The following is a 17235-nucleotide window of genomic DNA, read 5'->3' on the forward strand; positions in this document are numbered from 1 at the left end:
GCTTTTTCTTTTTTTTTCTTTTTCAGTTTGGTGACTGTTGTAGTAGAATTTTTTTTTTTTCATTTTGGACTAACCTATAATTACTTTTATTATTATTCCATAGCTATTTGAGGGGTGGGGGGGGGGAGACCATTTATACATTTATACTAGCCAGCTACATATGTATGACCTACCATCATGGTTTCAAGCAACTTTATGAGTAGAGTCTGGTGACCAAAGCAGCAAAGTTTTATTCTAAAATGGCACTTGCTTAGGGAGCCACAGTGCTCAGAATAGGATTGTCTTACTCTTTACCACACAACCTGTTACCCAGCTCCCCAATGGACCTCGCTTACTGCTATTACTCCCCTTCAACTGTCTTGTCCAAGCACTATATTAATCTGTATTCTTCAGAATTATTGTCACTAACTGAATTGTGAAATTCATTTGTTTGTACCTATTAGTTATCTGTCTCTCCCCTCAAATGTAAGTACTATGAGGCCAGCGGCTTCGTCAATCTTACCCCCATTGTACTCCCGGTGTCCAGATCAATGGAGCCCTCAATAAATGAACACAGGTGATGGCCAGGATCTGGAGGCTTGGCACCATCTGTGCCCCAGAGAGGCCCCCCTATGGCAGCAGCAATGAGAAAACTCATTGACTCCTGGAAGACTCAAGTGGTGTGAGGGTGGCCTTGGACTTCCCAGGCAGGATTCAGGAAATGCTACCTATCAGTTTTCTTCAGGGCAAGTGGAAGCTTTCCCAGAGTATTTACCTTAAAGAGGAAGAATGACATCTGGAGTCTGCTCATGAGTCCTTGAAAAGTGGCCTGCCTGTCATGTTTACCTATCTCTTCATTCACCGTTCTAAGCTTTTCATGTACTGAAGTGTAGCTGAGTGCAATCATAGTTGTTAGTGTCACATAATCAGAGGCATGGTTTTGACAGGGAACATTCCATACCTGTCTTTGATTACTTGGGTTAGCTTAACCTCAATTAAGGAAATGGAGCATTCACCTGATGAATTCAAGGTGGGCAGATGGAGCTGACACAGCTGTCTGGGATGCCAGGTGGAGGGAGGGAATTTAGACCCAAGTGAGAGCAACATCTTCTCGGTTAGCAAATGTGCCATCTGCTCCTCTATGATTGTTTTTAAAAGGAGGCACCTTAACTCTTTCAGGGAACAGCTACCCAGGACAGACACTGGTATTCGAGTCACCGGAAGGAATGGGAACGGGTTTCGAGGGAGCAGTTTATTCCCTTTTCACTGACGTGAGCAGGAAAAGAACATGGAGCAGCGTATGCATCTGGAACACTCTCAAGACTCACTCGACACCTATGAAGAGGCCAATAAAAGTAAGAGTTCTCTCATTTTCAGTTGGGAAGCTAAGGTAGCCAAGCCAGAGACCTGGTCTATGAGATGTCAAACCGGATGCTGGGGAGGGAGGGAAACATGACCAGGTGGTTTCAGTTAATCCTGGAGAATCTTCACGAACAAATGGTAGTACGGTTTCCATTTTGCTCTGTTGCTGTGTGTAGCTGCTCAGCCTTTTGGAGTGGAATTTTCCACTTGAACCAATAGATTAACACATGTTCATTCAGTTAATCCATTGTGCTATTTTGTGTCAGGGGCTATTCCATTCAGCAAACTGTTTGTGTATTTAAATCAAGCTTTGTGCCAGGTACTCTTAAAGACACAAGGGCAAGTAAGATAAAGTTCCTCTGTGTCAGGGGTTTCTCCTAGTGGAGGAATCAGACATGTGCATAAAAAATTCTAAGACACAGTGAGATTTTGGCACATTCTGAGAGCTCCTTCCCTGTATGCTTTGGTGTTTTCTGAATCTGAGCTAAAGAGTGAGATGTAAGCTAAAGAGTGAGATTTCTGATTGAATTTATTCCTGCCACTCCATCTTAAATTCTTTAACAGACTTCAACTTACCTAAGTCCCAAGTTAGAATAGAATAGAATAGTTAGAATAGAAAAAAAAAAAAAAAAACAAAAACCCAAACCCTAAGTACTTGGGGTGGGGGGGGGGAGGCAGGAGGAGGAAGGGAGGGCAAATTGGGAAGAGGGATAAACCATTTAATCCTCAGGTCAATTCTGAGGAAACAAGGATGGTTGTGCTGTGGGGGAGACATACGGGGTGAGCCACAAGGCATGTGGCCCAGAGAGGTGATGTGTTATAGGAACAAGGAGCAGGACTCTGATTAGTTCTCTGTTTGGGACAGGGGCCTGGCTCCTAGTAAACTCTTTTTCTATTTCTTGGTTCAGAGAGGAGCGTGGAACTGACCAATATGTACACTTAAGTCTGATGAGCACTGTTTTGAAATTTTGGAATCTCATGGCAAGCAGGTGAAGGGGTGGGCATGGTGGGTCCCGTTCCTTGAGGACCACTGCTGGTGGGGAGCCCAGGAACACGGTGCCATAAAGAATTCTCCTGCCAGTCTTTCTTCCCTATGAATGATTTCCTGTTCTGCTTGTAGAGTCTTCCCATGAGTGCGTTGTTTGATCTCTGCTCCTAGGGTGATATTTCCTGTGCTTTGGTCATGGAGGTGGTTTTTAAAAACTTGTTCCTGGAGTCAGACTGAAGTTTGAGCTGAAAAGGAATCTCCCTTTTGGCAGAAATACCTTCTATGTAGCACTTTTCCATTATCCTCTTGCTGATCCCAATCCAGAGCTTGCTGTTTGTTCTGTTCTCTTCCTACTTTTATCGAAGCCACATTTCAAAAGTCAAAATGTTTATATATACAGGAGAAAGGCAATAAGAGCAGTGGCCTACACTCACTTTCCTCAACCGTTATTCCCATGCTTTGTACACAAGTTTTTAAAAAGGTTTATTTATTTATTTTGCAGAGGGAGACAGAGAAAGAGCGCAAGCACAAGCGTGGTTGGGGGGGAGCTGAGGGCGAGGGAAAATCCCAGGTAGACTCCTTGCTGAGTTTGGAGCCCAGTGTGGGGCTCAGTCCCATGACCCTGACATCATGACCTGAGCTGAAATCAAGAGTTGGATGTTCACCTGATTGAGCCCGTTGGGAGCACCTATACACAATTCTTTGATACAGAAAGCTCTGGAGGATAATGGCAGCATAGACAAGACCCATGTGATTGGTTAAGCTGTGGTGGACTAGGGTGCGTTAGTGTCTCAGGATTGTGCCTCTGGAAACAGAGGGTTAGGTGTCTGCCAGGCCTGGCCTTGCCCACCAGAATGCGGCTGATGGATTGATGTGAGCTGGATACCTGGCCACCACTGGGGAAATAGGAATCTTTCCTTTATAAACACAGGATTTGTTTTCAGGTCTAGATGTGGCAAATACCGCTGCAACTTATAGTATGTTGACTAGACCCCCGTTACAAGGTCCTAGTCTAACCACAGGGAGGCCTGGCAGTACGGTCTTCCTGTGTTATTAATAAGCATCCAGCGAGTGGCAGCCGGATTCTCCCAGAGTCGTCTCTTCCATAGTGTATTCTCTTTCTTTATTCCTTTTTTTTTTTTTTTAAGATTTTATTTATTTATCTGACAGAGAGATCACAAGTAGGCAGAGAGGCAGGCAGAGAGAGAGAGAGGGAAGCAGGCTCCCCACTGAGGAGAGAGCCCAACTCGGGGTTCGATTCCAGGACCCTGAGATCATGACCCGAGCTGGAGACAGAGCCTTAACCCACTGAGCCCCCCAGGTGTCCCCCGTGTTGTATTCTGTTCTCATCTCACAAACCTGAGCGTACTTTAACATTATTTTTGCTCCTTACGGGTTCTTTCACTCTTATTGTTTTATCTAGATCAACTGCATGCACCCTCATTTCTCTTGTTTGAATGATGTCAGAATAAATACAGACTTCGGGTTTGTATGTTGAATCCCGGGGGTGATAACTATCCATGATTTTGGTTCTCTGGTTATCTTAACTGTATTGAGAGAACAGGAAGTCTCCCTCTGCTGCCTCCTGATGAAGCATGTCCTGGTTTCTCCTTCCTCAGGGTTCTTTTTGACTCTCTAAAACAGGCAGCATCTGCAGACCATACTGGTGGTCCCCAAACTTTATGTGCATCCGTCATCACCTAAAAACCTTATTAAGACAGAAATTGCTGGGCCCTCCCCTAGAGTTTCAGATTGGATTTGGTATGAGGTGGAGTCTGAGAATTTGCATTTCTTATACATTCTCAAGTGATGTTGATGCTCTGAGAACCATTGGTATAGACTAAATATTTTAGCATGAAATTGTGTGTCATCTCGAATTATTTGCTATTTTTCAGATATTCAGAGCAATACATTTGAGTACCTACTGTGTGCAAGACCTTATGCTATCTAGTGTTCGAGGTCATCAGTTATATTTCAAGGACATTGTTTTTATTTTTTGTATCATGTGTCATGTTAGTAGGTATTCAGTTCCTACTTATTAATTGGTTGGTGTGAACAAATACAGTAGACTTCTACTGTCTTATCTTTACTTAAAATGATGAATGATTATTAGAATGAACACGGACTGTGTGAAACATGGCATTTGGGACTGCTGTGAATACTTGTGATGTAGTCTTTTGACCTCTGACATTGTCTTATGGGAATAAGGCTGCCTTACTATTATGTTAATATTCTAAAGCAATACAATAAACATGGCATATGACTTGTTCAATTTCATGTCCTTGGACAGCCTCAGTCAAAAGTATTGCAGAAACATTATAGATAATTATACCTGGCTCTTAATTAAACGACATTTGACTTTACATAGCTATTAATGGAAGGAAGCTGCAAATCCTCCAGAATATGTTTAAATAACTAGATAAAGAGGCTCTGAGATTTTAATTTTGCCCTAATACTTATTATCAAAGGTGAATTTTACTCAAGGGTATTGATCCTGTTTTATTTTAATGTCCAGTATGTTTGCCTTGGGAAATTTAAGCTCCACAAAGGACCCATGATTTGAAAGTCATGTAATGTTCTGTAACAGTATCAGCTACCTAGAAACAATGATTGCTCTGGTAACATTTAAGGTTGGATTCATTGTGCTGAAGTATTTTACAACTAATTTTCTCATATAATATAAAATTTGGGACAAATTTCACTTCAGTACTAAAAATCAAACCTTATTTGCATGATGGATGAAAGTTGTGTATTATATGAATTTCATGGGCTACAAATTGTTCTAAGTTTCTCTGAAACATTTTTGAAGATGAGGCAGAAGACTTTTCATATTTACACAATAAAATCATTCTATTCTTATGCCAGAGTAAGTACCATTGTCCTGTTTTCCTCCCACCATTTTTTTTTCATGTTTAAAGTATTCAAACCCATGTTCAAGTTGCAAAAGGTTGTCCAAAGTTGTTGGGAACATGTGATGGGAAGAAATTTTCTATTTAATTTTATTCCACTTTTATTTCCAGCTCTATGAAAGAACAGCCTCTGGCTTTTTCTTTAGCACTGCAATTTTTTTCCTTCACAAATTGGCACTGCTTTTTGATCTTCTAGAGTTCTACAAGGGAATAAATATGCATGTAGATAAAAAGAAACACATGAATGAAATATATTTAGACTTTCTGAGACCTTTGACAATATTTACATGAAGAACTTATTAAAAGTTGAGTCACTAGCATTGCCTGTATTATTTTATCAATAGTGGCAATCAGCTTAAAGTATAGGAAGGAGAACAGTAAAGAAAAATAATAATTTTTCCTCTCTGAGAGGAAAAAATGAATTTATAGGCCTCAATTCTACAATAAATTAGGGATAATGATCTCTTAAGTAAGTGGGTAAACTTTGAAGATAATACCTTGCTCTTCTATATTCCAAGATATTGGAATATTCCAAGGTTTGGGTATTTTTGAGGCTATATGAATGCTAAGAAATTTGACAGAAGAGTATTTATGCATACTTATAAAGGAATATGTTTTAGCATAAATTCTCACTTCTCATTCTGAGGAAATTCTTGGTTGAATAAAATTAAACTGAAGTTTATATTGGAGAGCCTTGTCAATATCTGAGTACAGTTAGAGTTTCTCAAATTTACGTGATCATAGAACTCTTTTTCCTCAGTATGCTTTTTTGTTGTTTGTTTTTTTGTTTCTGGTGTTTTTTTTTTGTATTTTTATGCACTCTTTTATTTTTTAATCATTTTTTATTATGTTAGTCGCCATACTGTACATTGCTGGTTTTTGATGTAGTGTTCCATGATTCATTTTTTGAGTATAACACCCAATGCTCCATGTAATATATGCCCTCCTCAATACCCATCACTGGGCTTACCTAGCCCCCCTTCCCAAAGACCTCAGTTTAATTCCTAGAGTCCATTGTCTCTCATGGTTCGTCTCCCCCTCTGATTCCCCCCCTTCATTTTTCCCTTCCTTCTCCTAATATCCTCCATGATGTTCCTTATGTTCTACAAATAGGTGAAACCATGTGATAATTGTCTTTCTCTGTTTGACTTATTTCACTTAGCATAATTTCCAGTTCCATCCACGTTGATGTAAATATTGGGTTTTCATCCTTTCTGATGGCTGAGTAATACTCCATTGTATATATGAACCACATCATCTTTATCCATTCATCTGCTGAAGGGCATCTCAGCTCCTTCCACAGTTTGGTTATTGTGGACATTACTGCTTATGAACATTGGGGGTACATATGGCCTTCCTTTTTACTACATCTGTATCTTTGTGGTAAATACCCAGTAGTGTAATTTCTGGGTCATAGCGTAACCCTATTTTTAACTTTTTGAAGAACCTCCATACTGTTTTCCAAAGTGGCTGCACCAACTTAACATTCCCACCAACAGTTTAAGAGGGTTCCCCTTTCTCCACAATTTCTCCAACATTTGTTGTTTCTTGTCAATTATTGCCATTCTAACTGGTGTAGGTGGTACCTTAATGTGGCTTTGATTTGAATTTCCCTGATGGCTAATGATGTTGAACATTTTTTCATTTCTGTTAGCCGTTTGTATTTCTTCTTTAGAAAAGTGTGTGTTCATGTCTTCTACCCATTTTTGACTTGATTATTTGTTCCTGTTGAATTTGAGAACTTCTTTATAGGTCTTGAATACTAGCCATTTATCTGTAGTGTCATTTGCAAGTATGTTCTACCATTCTGTGGGTTGTCTATTTGTTTTGTTGACTGTTTCCTTTGCTGTGCAGAAGGTTTTTATCCTGATGAAATCCCAGAGGTTCATTTTTACTTTGTTTCCCTTGCCTTTGGAGTCATGTTTTGAAAGAAGTTGCTGTGGGCAATGTTGACAAGTTTACTGCCTATGTTCTCCTCTAGGATTTTGATGGATTCCTGTCTCACACTGAGATCTTTCATCCATTTAGAGTTTATCTTTTTGTATGGTATCAAAGAATAGTCGGGTTTCACTCTTCTGTACATAGCTGTCCAATTTTACCAGCACCATATAATGAAGAGACTGTCTTTTCCATTGGATATTTTTTTCCTGCTTTGTCGAAGATTAGAGGACCATAGAGTTGAGGGTCCATATCTGGGCTCTCAACTCTGTTACATTGGTCTATGTGTCTGTTTTTGTGCCAGTACCATGCTGTCTTAGTGATCACAGCTTAGCAGTATAGCTTGAAATCAGGCAATGTGATGCCCCCAGGTTTTTTTTTTTTTCAACATTTTCTTGGCAATTTGGAGTCTTTTCTGGTTGCATACAAATTTTAGGATTGTTTGTTCCAGCATTTTGAAAAATGCCATTGGTATTTTGATCAAGATGACATTGAATGTATAGATTGCTCTGGGCAGCATAGACATTTTAACAATACTTATTCTTCCAATCCATGAGCATGAAATATTTTTCCATCTTTTTGTGTCTTCTTCAATTTCCTTCATAAGTGTTCTTTAGTTTCCAGATTATAGATCCTCTACCTCTCTGGTTAGGTTTATCCCAAGGTATCTTAAGGTTTTTGGTGCTATTACAAATGGAATCAATTCCCTAATTTCTCTTTCTACAGTTACATTGTTAGTGTATAGGAAAGTGGCTTATTTCTGTGTGTTGATTTTTTTATCCTGCCACATTACTGAATTGCTGTATGAGTTCTAGTAGTTTGGGGGTGGAGTCTTTTGGATTTTCCACATAAAGTATCATGTCATCTGTGAAGAGAGTTTGACTTCTTCTTTGCCAATTTGAATGACTTTTATTTCTTTTTGTTTTCTGATTGCTATTGCTGGGACTTCTCGTATTATGTTGAACCATAGTGGTAAGAGTGGGCATCCTTGTCATGTTTCTAATCTTAAGAGAAAAGCTCTCAGCTTTTTCCATTGAGAATGATACTGACTGTGGTCTTTTCATAGCTGGTTTTTATGAAATTGAGGATTGTTCCCTTTATCCCTACACTCAAGTTTTAATCAGGAAAAGATGCTGTATTTTGTCAAATGCTTTTTCTGCATCAATTGAGAGCACCATGTGATTCCTGTCTCTTCTCTTATTTATGTGTTCTATCACACTGATTGATTTGCAAATGTTGAACCACCCTTATATCCCAGGAATAAATCCCACCTGGTCATAATGGATAATCCTTAAAAAAAATTTTTTTTTTATTTTACCCACTTTTAAAAATTTATTTATTAAAATTTTTTTATAAACATATAATGTATTTGTATCCCCAGGGGTACAGGTCTGTGAATTGCCAGGTTTACACACTTCACAGCACTCACCATAGCACATACCCTCCCCAATGTCCATAACTCCCCCATTCCCAATCCCCCTCTCTCCAGCAACCCTCAGTTTGTTTTGTGAGATTGAGTCACTTATTGTTTGTCTCCCTCCCAGTCCCATCTTGTTTCATTTATTCTTCTCCTACCCACTTAACCCCCCCCCCCCCATGTGGCATCTCCATTTCCTCATATCAGGGAAATCATATGATAGTTCTCTTTCTCCAATTGGCTTATTTCGTTAAGCATGATACCCTCTAGTTCTATCCACATTGTCGCAAATAGCAAGATTTCATTTCTTTTGATGGCTGCATAGTATTCCATTGTGTATATATACCACATCTTCTTGATCCATTCATCTGTGGATGGACATCTAGGTTCTTTCCATAGTTTGGCTATTGTAGACATTGCTGCTATAAACATTCGGGTGCACATGCCCCTTCGGATCACTACATTTGTATCTTTAGGGTAAATACGCAGTAGTGCAATTGCTGGGTCATAGGGTAGTTCTATTTTCAACATTTTGAGGAACCTCCATGCTGTTTTCCAGAGTGGTTGCACCAGCTTGCACTCCCACCAATAGTTAGGAGGGTTCCCCTTTCTCCGCATGGATAATCCTTTTAATGTACTGTTGGATCCTATTAGCTAGGATCTTGTTGAGAAATTTTGGCATCCATATTCATCAGGGATATTGGTGTGTAATTTTCCTTTTTTGGGGGGGGGTCTTTGCCTGGTTTGGGGATCAAGGTAATGCTCACCTCATGAAATGAGTTTGGAAGTTTTCCTTCTGTTTCTATTTTTTTGAAACAGCTTCAGAAAAATAGGTATTATTTCTTTGAATGTTTGGTAGAATTCCCCAGCAGGCCCTGGACTCTTGTTTTTTTAGGAGGCTTTGCTTTTGATCACTGCTTCAATCTTGTTACTGGTTATTGGTTTAATCATGTCAATTTCTTCCTGTTTTAGTCTTCTTAGTTACCAGATTTCCAGGAAGGCCTCCATGTCTTCCAAGTTGCTTAATTTATTTGCATATAGTTGTTGATAATAATTTCTAATAATCATTTCTATTTCCTTGGTGTTAGTCATGAGCTCTCCCCTTTCATTCATAATTTTATTAATTTAGATCCTTTCCCTTTTCTTTTGGATAAGTCTGCTGAGCAGTTTATTGATCTTATTAATTCTTTCAAAGAACCACCTTCTAGTTTCATTGGTCTGCTTTACTGTATTTCTGGCTTCTAATTCATTGATCTCTGCTCTCCTCTTAATTATTTCTCTTCTTATATGTGACTTAGGCTTTATTTGTTGTACTTTCTCCAGTTCTTTAAGGTGTAAAGTTAATTTGTGTATTTGGGATTTTTCTATTTTTCTGAGTGAGGCTTGCATGGCTCTGTATTTCCCCCTTTGGAGTATCCCATAGGCTCTGGACGGATGTGTTTTACTTTGTATATGTTTACGTTCTTCTTTGATTTCCTGGTTGACTCAAACATTCTTAGGCAGGATGGTCTTTGGCTTCCAAGTGTTTAAATTTCTACCAAAATTTTTCTTGTGATTGGGTTCCAGTTTCAAAGCATTATGGTTTGAGTATATGCAAGGAATAATCTCAATCTTTTGGTGTTGGTTGAGAGCTGATTTGTGACCCAGGGTGTAGTCTATTCTGGAGAAAGTTCCATGTGCATTGCAGAAGAATGAGTATTCTGTTGTTTCAGGGTGGAATGTTCTGTATATATCTACGAGGTCCATCTGGTCCAATGTGTCATTCAAAGCTCTTGTTTCTTTGTTGACTTTCTGCTTAGATGATCTGTCTATTGCTGAGAGTGGAGTGTTGAGGTCTCCTACTATTAGCATAATATTATTAATATGTCTCTTTATTTTGGTTAACAGTTGGCTTATATAGTTGTCTGCTTCCATGTTGGGGGCACAGATATTTACAATTGTTAGATCCTCTTGTTAGATAGACCCTTTAAGTGTGATACATTGTCTTTCTATATCTCTAACTCTAGTCTTTAGCTTAAAATCTAATTTGTCTGATATGAGAATTGCTATCCCAACTTTCTTGTCTGTTGGCATGAAAAATGCTTCTCCATCCCTTCAATTCCAGACTGAAAGTAGAAAGTTTAAAACGAGTCTCTTATAGACAGCATATGGATAGATCTTGTCTTTTTATCTAATCTACAACCCTATGTTGTTTCATGGGAACATTTAAGCCATTCATGTTGAGAGTGATTATTGAAAGATATGATTTTATTGTCATCATGTTGCCTGTGAAGTCCTTGTTTCTATAGATTGTCTCTGTAAATTTCTGTTTTATATCACTCTTGGGGTCTTTCTCCTTTTATACAACCTCCCTTAATATTTTTTTGCAGGTCCAGCTTGGTGGTCACATATTCTTTCAGTTTCTGCCTGTCTTGGAAGCTCCTTGTCTCTCCATCCATTGTGAATGACAGCCTTACTGGATAAAGTATACTTGGCTGCATTTTCTTCTCGTTTAGTACCCTGAATATGTCTTGTCAGCCCTTTCTGGCTTTCCACGTCTTTGTGGACAGGTCTGATGCTATTCTGATGTTCCTCCCTTTGTATGTAAGAAATTTCTTCCCTCTTGCCACTTTCAAGATTGTTTCCTTGGATCTAAGATTTGCAAATTGTAATATTATATGTTGCATTGTCAGTCTGTTCTCATTGACCTTGGGAATGGCCCTCTCTGCCTCTTGGATAGGAATGCTTGTTTCCTTCCCTAGATTAAGGAAGTTCTTAGGTACTACATGCTCAAATGTATGTTCTAGACCTCTCTCTATCTCCACCCCATCAGGGATCCCAATTAGTCTGACATTGGAAGTTTTATTCTGTCACTAATCTCTCTCAGTTTGACTCCTTGGGTTTTAATTTTTTCTCCCCATACTACCTTGATTTCTTTATTTTCTATCATCTTATTCTCTATTTCACTAATTCGTTCTTCTTCCTTGTTTACCCTGGCAGTCACCGTATTCAGCTTAAACTGAATTTCATTCATAGCATTTTAAAAATTAACATATAATGTATTATTTGCCCCAGGGGTACAAATCTGTGAATCATTAGGCTTTAACATGTCACAGCACACACCACAGCACTTACCCTCCCCAATGTCTATAACCTAGCCTCCCTTTCCCTCCCCTCACAGCCCTCAGCAACCTTGTTTGTTTCATGAGATTAAGAGTCTTATGGTTTGTCTCCCTCCTGATCCCATTGTTTCATTCATAGCATTTTAAGTTCTGCCTGATTAGATCTCATTTATGCCCTTAGAACTTCTATGTTGTTGTTAATATTTTTCTCAAGCCTAGATATTGCCATGGTAATTGTTACTCTGAAGTCAATTTCTGACATTTTGGTTATATCCATATCCATTAGTTCTATGGTAGAAGCCACATTCTCTGTCTCTTTCCTTTGTTGGGGGTTCCTCCTCTTAGTCCTGTTGAGGGGTAGTTGAGCGAATGTACAGAGTCCAAATTATTGACCACAACCCAAGCAAGATGTACCTGTTTTATAGGGACCTTAGGGTTGTTGGCCTCTTGTTCTTCTAGCCTGTTTTCTGGGGGAGGGGCCTGCCATGCTGTTACTCAAGGAACCCTGTCTGGGCAGAGTTGCCCTGCCCCCGTGAGGGGGGAAATGGACTCAGTGATAATTGTTTTTTTCCAGGCTTTTGTTCTCTAGTGGCTTTCCCTGGTGGGTTTCCACATCTTTTCTGAGAGCAGAAATGACCATATCCAAACCTCTGTCTCAGAACAGAGATTACAGTCTGAACTTCACTGAGCTCTCTGGGCCACACTGTCTCCATTGCTATCTGTGTTGTTAAAAACTGCAGTGTCCTGGGTTGTGTGCCCCACAGCAGTACTCCCAGCCCTGTCTTCCTGGTCTGGGCACATCTCTGCCTTTGTGCCTCTAAAACTGCCAGCTGCCCCCAGTTTACATGCATGCCCCTGCAGCTCCAGCTTTCAGTCTGGGAGGCTACCCTAAAGTTCTTTCCCTGCCCTCACTGGTCTGAGTCTGTGCCTAGTTCCCAGCATGGGATGCTATTGCGCTCCTGTGTTATTTCACCTTTCTGTCTCAAGGGCTTTTGGCAGCTCCCTCCCCCTTCCATTTATGTTCTAATATCTGCCTGTGGAATTACAGCTCCCTGTTTCATACCTCAAGACCAACTGCCAGAGATTTTCTGTTTGTGGAGATCCAGATATATCTTCTTACATCTCAGGCTGATTCCATGGGTGTTCAGAATGATCTTATAGATATCCAGCTCAATTCAGGGGACCAGTTGAAATAGGGTCCCCTACTCTTCCACCATATTTTTTCTCCTCCTACCCTGAGTACTCTTAATAATTCCTGGGGTGCTGGCATCTCTAGTACTCTTACTGCTGGAAATGCTGATCTAAGTTACTCTTATTAGGTGAACGTGATTCTTAGAAGCCATTGTAGTATGGTGTTTTTTTTTTTAGCCATTATAGTATGTTAATGAAACAATCCTCCTGAGCATTAAATGATCAACTTGTGTTGATAAATATCAAAAAGAACAGTTAAAACAAAGTCAAAATAGATGTACATTATTTGTAACTAAAAATCATGGTTCTTTGACACCTACTATATCAGGCAATAAAGTAGTAGCTAATGGCAATTGCTGGTCTACATTGAATCCCCTCCACTCCCCAAGAACTTTGATTCTTTGGTTTTCTCTTTTTTTTCCTTCATCATCAATCTTGTGCCCACTAGAGGATTGCTTCCATCATCATACACCTAAAACATACTGAAAAAAAAAAAACAAAACAAAAAACCTTCCTTGTCACCAGAGCACCCTCCAGCTGCCTCACCTTGCGATTCCTTTCAAAACCTTCTCAAAACACTCGTCTACACAAGCTGACTCAGTTTTCTCATCTCCCAATCATACTCTAGTCTAGTTTTCACCTCTACTGCCCTACTGAAACAGCTCTTTTCAAAGTCACCAGGGACCAAGGGGACCATGTATCTTATTGGCAGTGCACTGCTGAGAATGAAGGGAGGCACTATTAGTAATCCTGCGTGGATAAGAAGCATTACCTGCATTACTGTCCTAATGCTTGGAAAGCACTGATGAGAACTACTCCCAGGGATGTTACTCTTTCGAGCTTCTGGTCTGTTCAATTCAAGGAAGAGTTTAGTTGCTGGCATTTGTTCTTAGAGGCCTGTGTTAGGTATGCAGTAGTCCCCCCCATTGTCTGCCATTTCTTATTTTTCTGATTCCGAGACCCAATGGTCAACTGGAGACTAGAAGCAGAAGGACCTCTTCTGACATATTGTCAGAAGGTCAGTAGGAGCCAAACGCTACATCACAATGCCTACATTATTCACCTCACTTCATCTCATCATATAGGCATTTTATTGTCATCACAAGAAGAGCGAGCAAGCACATTCTCATAAACCTTATTACAGTATATTGTTATGATTGTCTTATTTTTCTGGTTACTTCTTTTTAATCACACACTGTGTCCAATTTATAAGTTAAACTTTATCACAGCTATGTATGTATAGGAAAAACACATTATAAATAGGGTTCAGTCTTATCTGGGGTTTTGGGTGTTCACTGGGAGTCTTCGAATGTATCCCTTCCTGGACAAGATGAGGAATGACTATATATAGCATGATGGGTACAGAAGGCATGTGGACAGGTACCAAAAACATCTGTGACAGCCAAGCATGAGAGTAAGGCTGGATAATCTTCTGGTGTGAGTAACTTTAAACTTCTTGCTTTAGTAAACTCTCAGAAATCAAGCCACACTAATGTCTAAATATAATCCAGTCAAGGAAGCTCAGTGAGTGGATCTGAAGGATTTGGAAATCCTAAAATTCTTAAACTTGCTTCAATGCCCTTGAATCAGGTACATGACGATAACATGGTAAACCCCGACAGGGAGAGAAGTTTGTTGTGAGGTTTAGACAGAATCATCACAACAGTGCCAGCACCTGACTGGCCGAAGATAATGAAGAATTTAATGCACAAGTTGGCATCAGTGTCAAAAAACAGGGAAACTCTACAGGTGTGGTCTGTTCCTCAGCAAGCTCCTTAAGCTTCAGCTCAGGATCACCAACACTCTCCTTTGTTACAAGTCATCTTGCAAATGACTGCTCAAAGGGGCCTCCAGCTCCAGAGATAAATCACAGTCATCCCGCCGTGACTTCTAGCTCAGCGTGTCCAGCCTTACTGGTTCATCTGGCAGTCCAGTCTGACCTAATCTTGTGTTCAAACTGGTAACATTGCCTCTCTGTGACAGGAAACACTTCAGATGTTTAGGCTTGTCCCTTTTTCCTGGGAGAGAGTGAAAGAGCAAGAGCAAGTAAGAGAGAGTGAGAAGCATTCTGGGTACACCAAAGTCCACCTGGAGTTACCTTGTTGACGTGTCACTTTCAGAGGCTGCTGTCTAATACACTGTAGTCCGGAGTGAGAAGGTAGCCAAGTAGAGTGGAAAGAGCCTGGACTTTGTGGTTAGAGAGACTAGGTTTCAATGCTTGCTTTACACCTTATCCACTCTCCAGTCCTGGACAAGTTAGCTCTCTGTACCTTTGATTCTTATCTCTACTGTGGACATGCTAAGACTTACCTAATGGTTGTGCTAATAATAACAATAACAAAAGTAATAAGAGGACACCTTTTGTCAAAACAAGTGCTCTGTGTCTTCACATCTCTCTTGAGAGATATTCAAACCAGAAATAGAAAAAAGACTCCTATTGTTTGAAATACAAACTCAAGAACAGTTTTTCTGAGTGAGGAGAGATAAGGGTGACCAATCCAGAACTATCTCCACCACATTTTTCCTGAAAGAGTTACACTCATCTGTCCAGTTATGGCTTGATATATATGCAAGGCAGGATTATCCTAAGCTATATTTTTTTCCTGTTTAATTATAATTCGTTTCCAAAGGTTGCTATAAATTAAAAAAAAAAAAAACAGCCAAATAAATGGAGTTTCCTTCTCACTATGGATTTCTTAAGTTAGAAAATGTGCAGTTCTATAGTTATTCAATGGAATCACTGGATAGATAGGGCTCGTTTGCTAGGGAGGCCAATATGGTGGCTGGTGATTGAATTTCATGCATGGGACATCAAACAAACAAAGAAGAATTTAATTAAGAAATTAAATAGCCCATCAAAAGAATTGAGGACTAAATTAAGTCAAGGTTGCTACTGCCCCAGGAGCATCTCATAGGTGCTTGTTGTGCTGTGTGGACTTCACTTTTAACTTGCCTCTCTAGGCCTGGGTTTCTCAGATGTAAAATACAAAAATTAGATAACCTTTAATGAGATAATCTTTAATATCTTTTCCTGACATTTTAACTGTATGAAACTTGGCATAAGGTGAAGCAAAATTCACAATTATTCAGATACTAAGAGGGACTGTGGCAAGGCCAATTTCCTCAGAGACATTAATTCTTTTTTGGGTGCACAAAGCACTAATCTCTCCGGAAGATTTGGGGTTCTGGTCACAAGTTATAAAAATCCGTATGGTTGATTTAAGCAGCAGAGAAATTATTAAAAGAAGTTTAGAGATCTGGTAAAATTGCTGGGATAGTTAAAGAACAAGACTTGGGGCTATGTAGTTGAGACAATATTTCAAATTCTGGTCTAGTGACATTCTAATGTTGCTTCTGAGCACTGGTTCCCATAGCTTACTCTGCTGATGCTATGCTCTTGGACATTGGATGTCGCCACTGCAGGCTATTGTACTGGATGTGGTTGCCAACATTGGCTCTACCTATTGTCAGAAAAGATTCTACCTGGTCATTGATTTCTAATTAATGGTTAGAATCTGGTGCTCTGACTGTGAAACTTAGGTTATATGGTCATGCCCTAGCTGCAAAGGAGTCTGAGAAAGTGATATCTTGCTGCTTTAGTTTCTGAAGGAGGAAGAAGGTTGTGTCTTCCACCAAGACTCAGTAGATGGAATATTTTCCAAACAGAGGAAGTGGCTCAGATGTTGGAAGAATGACAGAATCTTCAAGAAAATGTTCAGAAAAAATGACTAGTATCCATCTCAATTCCTTTGGAGAGTGACTCCCATTTCAGATCACAACAGGAGCCTTTTACAATGAAGCAACAGATTTTTCTTCTGTCACCAAATTTTATTCTCTTTGCATGCAAGCAGCAGAATGTCATAAACATTAGTTTTGAGGAGAAAAAAAAATCCATTTTTGTCTATTTCATTATATCTGTTTTTCAGTTGCTTTAAAAATATTAGGTCCATCAAAATAAGCACCAACCTTTTCTTGTAAAACTGGAATCCAATATGAAACAAGATACACTCTCTGCACTTATGACCTCAAAGATTATATTCCTTAAGGGGACTGTATTCATTGTGAATGATTATACAGTGAAATAACTTAAAGCCTGACAAGGAATATCATTTTTGTGCTTCTGGGATCTGGGCCCTCTGAAAAAATATTATCACCAAGACCATCCTTGGGCAATTGCAGACCAGAGAAGGCTTTAGGACCCTCACTTTCCATTTCCTTCACCTTCATGATAATTATTCTCAGGAAACAATTTCATAAAACCTAATTTATATCAAACAGTCATTTATGTAAATGACTGCTGAAGTCTAATGGTACTTCTTGGTCTCTTAGCTCTGATTCTGTCCTTAAAAG

The 17235-nt window shown here is 39.5% G+C and overlaps 2 long non-coding RNA genes across 2 annotated transcripts in view; one reads left to right on the forward strand and one right to left on the reverse strand.

Moving 5' to 3' along the window:
- Positions 1-1306, forward strand: part of LOC309848076 — an 81964-nt gene extending 80658 nt beyond the window's left edge. Inside the window, exon 3 of the long non-coding RNA XR_014302811.1 lies at positions 1159-1306. This is a non-coding gene — a long non-coding RNA (uncharacterized lncRNA). The remainder of the gene's footprint in view (positions 1-1158) is intronic.
- The window catches only part of LOC309848077, a 29842-nt gene extending 15974 nt beyond the window's left edge, over positions 1-13868 (reverse strand). The window contains exon 1 of the long non-coding RNA XR_014302812.1: positions 13658-13868. This is a non-coding gene — a long non-coding RNA (uncharacterized lncRNA). The remainder of the gene's footprint in view (positions 1-13657) is intronic.
- Between the last annotated feature and the right edge of the window lie 3367 nt (positions 13869-17235).

Source organism: Mustela nivalis, assembly GCF_964662115.1.
Source record: "Mustela nivalis genome assembly, chromosome: 14".
Classification (NCBI taxonomy): domain Eukaryota; kingdom Metazoa; phylum Chordata; class Mammalia; order Carnivora; family Mustelidae; genus Mustela; species Mustela nivalis.